Here is a 6,892-nt window from a genome sequence, read left to right as displayed (position 1 = left end):
ATTATTGCCACTCTTACCAGTGGTATTATGATTCTCAGCAGCAGCAGACCAATGGTTGTGTCTACAAGAGTGACCAGTTGACCAGTCTGTAGCTCTGAGCAGTGGGACTCAGATCACACAGAAGACCTGTCTGTGTGTGATTCCACACCAGCCCTGGGATACAGCGTCTCCCACACATCTCTCGCAGACTGTCTTATAAATATACAGTTAAACAGAGTCTGATAACAGTTATACAGTTAATTAAATCATCAAACCGGCTGAGGAGCTGAGAGCTCGGGTGGAAATAAAACCAGGAGATACTCTTCAACCTTCAGGATCAGGTGTCTGATCCTCCTGGCTTCTATTCTGTGGAGATTCGTTTAAAATGCTTAAAAGAGCTCATTACAGGGACTTGTGCCCTTTCTCTTCTCCTCTCCGGGAGTATGCTATACAATTATTTTAGTCTGTGAAGTAAACTATTTTTTTTGGTTTAATGAATTTTATTCCTTGGTTCGTAGCTCTCCATTTCCAGCTATTACGAATCGCCTTTATTATTGGAGAGTTTATATCTGTATGAAAAGCCCCCTGGGCTCCGGACAGGAGTCTCCTCCAGCGGAGACATGTCTGCTCCGTCAGAAAGAGCGCTGTGACGTCACAGACACCAGCCAGAGCACCAGGATCAGAGAGCGAGACCGCGGGAGGCGAGCGGAGCGCACGGAGGAGAGTTATTGATCACTTATCTATCGACAACTAATTAATTCAACTGAAGAACCGTAGAATAATCGATTAACTTCATGGATTGGTGAGTACTAATACTTTTCCCGTTTTGACCCTGTTTTTAATATCTAGAAAACAGTCAATAGAGCCTGTATCGATCAATTACCATAGTGCCTTTAGTGTTAATAATGTTCAATCTGAAATTAAAGAATTATTATTCAAATGTTTGTTTAGGAATTGTATGCTAGAGCTTAAAAATTATGTTCCAAGTTGATAAATTTGTGTAGGTAACAGTTTAAATGCATTTTTCCACTGTTTACAAATCATCAGTATGGTTACCACAGCAACAGGCGCCATGTCACTGCCCACGGCTAGGTGTCTCGCCTTCGTCACAAAGAGCGGTGTGACGTCACGGACAGCAACTAATACTAATATTAGTGTCTTCATGTTAATATTAGTGTGAGTACAATCGGTAGTTTTAATATTAATGATAGTTTTCATGTGAGTATTAATGATGATAGTGCTATTGATTGTTTTAATGCTAGTATTCCTGTTAATATTAGTGATAATTACAGAGATAAGGTTAAATTATTTACACTAGTAGTCATGTTAGTTTTAGTGATAACATTACTGTTATTATTAGTATTATTAGTGTAGTAGTATTTTGTGTCAGTGTTAGGATGATAGTGTAAGTCTTAGTGATAGTGTTACTGTTGCAATATTAGTGGTATTTGTATTAGTGTTATTTATAGTGTATTTGTAGTTATGAGTTAATGTGTGCGTATCAGTGTGTGGGTGTGTATCTCTGAGTGTAGTGTCTACAGTATGTGTGTGTCTGTGAATGTGTGCTAGTTTGTATTTGTGCATGTATGTGTCTGATTGTGTGTATAAATGTGTATGGTGTTAGTCAGTTTGTGTAGTGTCTGTGTGTGTGAATGTGTGTGAGTGTGTAGGTATATCTGTCAGTGTGTGTAAATGTGTGTAGGTGGGTTGGGCTCCAATGTTGTGTCTGATAGAAGTGACCCATCAACAGGTGTTGAGGTCCAGAGCTGCTTGCAAATGGAATCACTTTCTAGAGTCCAGACCAATGTCTACAAAGCTGTGAGTGCTCTGTTTTTATCACTATTAGTAGTAATGACAGCAGTAATAGTAGCAGGAGTATTAGTATCAGAATTAGTATTAGAATCTGAAGTCATGGTCGTAGTAATAATGGTAGTAGTGGTAGTAGCAGTTGTGTCAGTAGCAGCAGTATTAGTAGCAGTAACAGTACTACTAGTAGCTTCAGAAACATTAGTAGTAGCATTAGGAGTAGCTGTAAAATTGTATTAGTTGCAGTTGTTTCAGCAGCAGTAGTAGTAGCTGTAGTAGCAGTAGTAACACTAGAACCATGTGTTACGATCCCTGCCTCCCGGCAACGAAAGAGGCAGAAGTAGGCGTAGTCTTAGTTCATTAGTCTACCTATCAGTGTACGCTTTCACCACCACACCTTCGTCTCATCTTATATTTAAGCACTAGTCTTTCCCTACCTCTTTGCTCAGTATTGGTTTTCCTTTCGAGCGACTTAGTTGTGCTACGCCTTCTACCTCTTCGTACTTTTCAGGTTCCGACTTTGGTTTCTCCCCTCTTACTACGTTTTTTGGATTATGGCTCGGCTTCGGTTGCTCTCTCTCAGTTTAGATCACTGGCTTCCCCTGGACTCTCGGCTCTCTCCTTCGTCTAAGGTATTTGGATCACGACTTGTCTCTATCGGCTCCTGCAAGTGGATTTATTACTTGGTTTCGGTTTCACTGGCTGAATCCTTAACAAGTAGCTAAATACACAGGCCACACTGCTCCAGTTGAGGCTCAAACTCACAACCTCAGCATGACTTTGCTGTGCATTGCTGTATAAGCAATGGGCGCTGACCGACTGCGCCGCTGGAGCTGTTTAACACCCTCTCCTCATACAGACTGATGCTGCAGAAACACAGGCTGCAAACAGGGTTTCGGTTGTGGATCCATCTCCACATGGGGGAAAGGGACAGTAAAATAGCAAGGAAAATACAAGAGAAGAAACTGAAAGAATTGTGCTCACTGCAAAGTAGGAAGGAAAGAGGTGGCCGGATACGTAAAAGAACTCCGCAGATAATTTGTAACGACATTCTTTGGTGATAATCAGCGGTCGGATTTCTCTTCCTGTTCCGCTGTGCAGTATGAAGGTACATTCTCCGAGATTGGTTAGTTATATGTGATCAGCTGATATTAAATAGGACTAATAAGAATCAATACAATTGATGTCTGGCAAAGGCAAATAACCTTTGTACATGATCTGGAATGTGACTGGTTAAATTTCAGCACAGTTGCTACCCCCTTTATAAAGGGTGTGCACACTTATACAACCAAGACATTGAAAGTTTTTTTTTTTATTATTGTTCCAAAAATGTGTTTTGTTTCTTAAATGTTGTTGATTAAAAGATCTTATTAAATGTGAAAAGGTCAAATTCATAGTGAAAAAATCAGTAATGTGAGGAAAGATGGATTGTGGGAGCCCCTTGACTCCTTGTGTCGTTCTGTATTTCTCTCTCATTCTACTGGGAGTTGTGCCGTCACTTCTGGATAAAGTCTGTCAGTGGCCATTCCAGATGTGTCAGGTATGACTGCACTTCGGCACAAGAAGAGACATCTGATTTGCGAGGATCCCGGCAGTGTCTTCTTTTTTTTAGAGCCCAGATAGCTCAGTTGGTAGCGCATCAGACTTTTAATCTGAGGGTCCAGGGTTCAAGTCCCTGTTTGGGCGGTTGTGCTGTTCTTCAATCTATTGTGAATGTCATTCTAAATCATCTTTTATCTTTCCCTCTTCTAGCTGTACTGTGGTTATTTTAAATGTTCATCACTTCTATTTTCTTTAGTGTTTCCTTTCACAAACCGAAAATGTTCAAGGTGATCTTCTCACCACACTCCACGTACATAAATTAAAAGAAATCACAGTAGAGTAAAGGACACGCAGTGAGGAGCTCCCGCAGTGAGTACTCTTGAATACGACAAGAGGAAAGGCACACTGCACATCTGCGGAACATTGCAAAGTAATTTTTTTTATTAAAGGTTCAAGGAAACCTGAATATGTTTGCTAGAAGTATTTAAGAATCACAGTCAAATCAAGTACGATTGCTGCACAGATCTGCCATGTGAAATTAGAATACTGTTTGTGCATTGTATAAAATACGCTGTTCAAAGCTTTTCTAAAACTACAGAGATACGTTTCAGAATGAGTCTTCCTGTAAAAATAAAATCTCTGCATGGGCGCTATAAGCAGAGTCTGAAGCCTGCTTAACAGAAGAACTATATTCAGAAGGCCAAAGAAGTGAATATTTCACCAAGTGAGAGAAAGCATCTCAGAAAAAGGAGGTGCAGTCTCTTCTATTGCAGCATAACACCACAAAGTCAGACTACAAGTGCTGAAAAGCCACTATCAAGGGTAACCCGGCCGAGCGCTCTAAGGAGCTGGATTAAAGCTCCGTCTCTTCGAGGGCGTGAGTTGGAATCCCACTGCTCCCCAGTATCTCCTTGTTAAGAATCATGGTTTTGTTGTTGTAGATTCTGCATGATTAAATCAGTTTCAGTAGAATTAATTTGAACAGTCATATTTGTTTTATTCCTCCTACCATAGCAATTTGTGCTCAAAGATTTAACTTTTTTGTATTTTAAAAAACGTGCTAGCCTTGATGGGAAAGTAAGCGGAATCGCAGGCATGGTGGCCAAGTGGTAAGACGTCAGTATCAATAAGGTCAATAATCTGTTAAACATTTTATGCCATTTTTTCCATAGATGATGTTCACGTTGGAACAGTGAGAAAGGTGTGCCTGGATGCACTTGAACCATCACCTTACGATCATTTTAGTCCCAACCTGACTGCACTAAGCAATTGTACCACAGAGACTCTAACGAGTCAGTTTTCTCCATTTGCAGTTTTGGGTAAAAAATAATCTGCACTTTTAAGCAAGTATTTCTTGAAAAATGTTGTTTCAGAGAGAAACTGAGTAGACAGGAATAGCCCAGTCAGTAGAATATCGAACTTTTTATCTCTAGGTCCCTAGTCAGGCGACTGATTTTCTTGCAACTACTGTGAACCTGCAAAATAGATGGTCTTTTGTCCCTCAGTTTTTCAAGTTGTTCTATGAATGTTTAAAATGTTCAATATTTTTCATGCTCTTAAGCACTTTCCGTCACAAAGTTTATGGTGTTCTTGGTGCTGTTCTGCACGTAGGTAATGTAGACGAGAGCACAGGTAACAATACAGGACAAGCAGTGAGGAGCTCCTGTAGCTTTCAATTCAGTGCAGAGTCCAGAGGGAGGCCTAGGTCGCTAAATGATCAACAGGTATCTAATAATGACGTTCACAAAGGTGACAATACGTTTTTTTCAACATATCCTTACATTTACTCATACAGCACAACGTATTTTCTATACCCTCAAATCATCAATGTAACGACTTTCTCCTGAGAAACACAAGTATAGAGTGAAATCACAATAACTTATACAACAAATCTATTCAAACACCCAGATATGACAGAACACACCCCTTTAAATATGTATTTCCTTCATTTCAGTTTTCTTCCCTCCCCAGGACACCTGAAAATTCACTATCGCATATTAAAGGCTGTACATGTAATACATCTACTAATAAAGATGGACATTAAAGTTAATTATTAAAAAAATAAACTTTTCATTCAGACCTGTATTGATAAAATTATTGTGAATAGTTGTGGTGTCTGGAAAGCAATTTTTGTTAAATATAACAATTCTCAAGCGAGTGGTGCATAAGCTTCTTATTTAGTGACTAAATTATTTCCACTGCATTCACAACAGTTCTAATGTGTTTGCTTGTTCCGCATAGCCTGCTACTGAGTTGTTTTCGGAACTGAAACCTATAAGAACATTATTTAAGATGCACCATGGCCCAGAATCGTTCATTGGGACTAGGATTAATATCAATTGAAAGTACTCCAAAATAAAAGATTTAACCTGAATATTAAAAGAGTAGGAAAGTATTAAAACAACACCATAACGTCTTGACTTCCAATCTTCTTCCAGGTTCAGGCCATGTACAGTAAAATGACATAATCAGTTGAGTCATGCCGAGGTTTAAAGTTTAAACCTCACCTGGAGCAGCCTGGTTTTCTGTCTTGACAAAAAAAAGCGTTTTGTTCCACAACGGCGTGAAATGATCACGTCTTTCACTCTACTTCTTTCTTGTAATAAAGCAGATCTTGCTAGGTGAGCATTTGCTCCGGTAAATTAGGTCACTTTTCATGTTAACTCACTTCTTCTAAACACAACATTTCCTGGTGCATGTTTTCTCCATGAAAAAAGACATTTTCCCTCACATGATTTCTCGTTTTGTTTCATCAAAGAGTACAGAAAGAAGAAAAAAGGAAAAGTGTCGTAAATGAACTCTGCCGCCCTTGGGAGATGTCAAGCGCATTGGACATGAAAAGTGCCCAATAAAAGCCATTTCTCTTCGTTTCTCTTACAGTCCGGGCTCCTGTTGCGTGTAAAGGAGGCAGCTTGCTCAGCCAGCAGACTCAGGGCTTACTGATGCAGATGGTTCAGAGCGGTGTGTCCAAGCGGCTGTAAAAGAGGAGAATTCTCCCGGCGCCGTAGCTTAGTCGCTTTAAGTATCTGTCTCGCTAACTGGAGATCCTGGCTCCACATCCCAGCTGTGCCTTTCTTCCTGTCTTTTTGTGCAGAAAATAACATTTTGGACAACCGCATAGGGCTTGATTTAGTTTAATGCATGAATGCATTTTCTTTCTGCAACAACTTGTTTTTCAAGAAATTCATACAGCTTGTGAAAAATGAAATGTTATTCTTGGCTATCAGAGCAGAAGGAATATTGCCGACTGGCAAGAAAATGCAAGCAATGTTTATTTTTTGACCGGAAAGGTGCGAATGGAGTAAAGTCTTTCTCGTCAGTCTCTGTGGCGCAATCGGCGAGCGCGTTCAGCTGTTAACTGAAAGGTTGGTGGTTCAAGCCCACCCAGGGACTATCTTCTTATTATTGTCAATGTAAACACTGGCTCCGCTAAAGCCGAAACCTTAACCCTCTTTATATTTGCCGAAAATGCGAGTCTTTTGCCCGTGTCCAACAACAACACTTGAGACCGGGGAAGTCCAATAGTGATCAACACCGCAACTCCCCAGACAACCATATTCACCCA

General features: G+C 40.1%; 1 non-coding gene across 1 annotated transcript; it reads left to right on the top strand.

Annotated features, from left to right (window-relative positions):
* Positions 1-6,646: 6,646 nt before the first annotated feature.
* trnan-guu (transfer RNA asparagine (anticodon GUU)) lies at positions 6,647-6,720 on the top strand. Its single transcript has one exon. It is a non-coding gene; the product is annotated as a tRNA-Asn (tRNA).
* Positions 6,721-6,892: the final 172 nt, after the last annotated feature.

This window comes from Atractosteus spatula, chromosome 10 (assembly GCF_055471065.1).
Source record: "Atractosteus spatula isolate fAtrSpa1 chromosome 10, fAtrSpa1.hap1, whole genome shotgun sequence".
In the NCBI taxonomy this organism is placed as follows: Eukaryota; Metazoa; Chordata; class Actinopteri; order Semionotiformes; family Lepisosteidae; genus Atractosteus; species Atractosteus spatula.
Note: the sequence above shows the minus strand (reverse complement) of the source record. Positions and strands in the feature narration are given on the sequence as shown.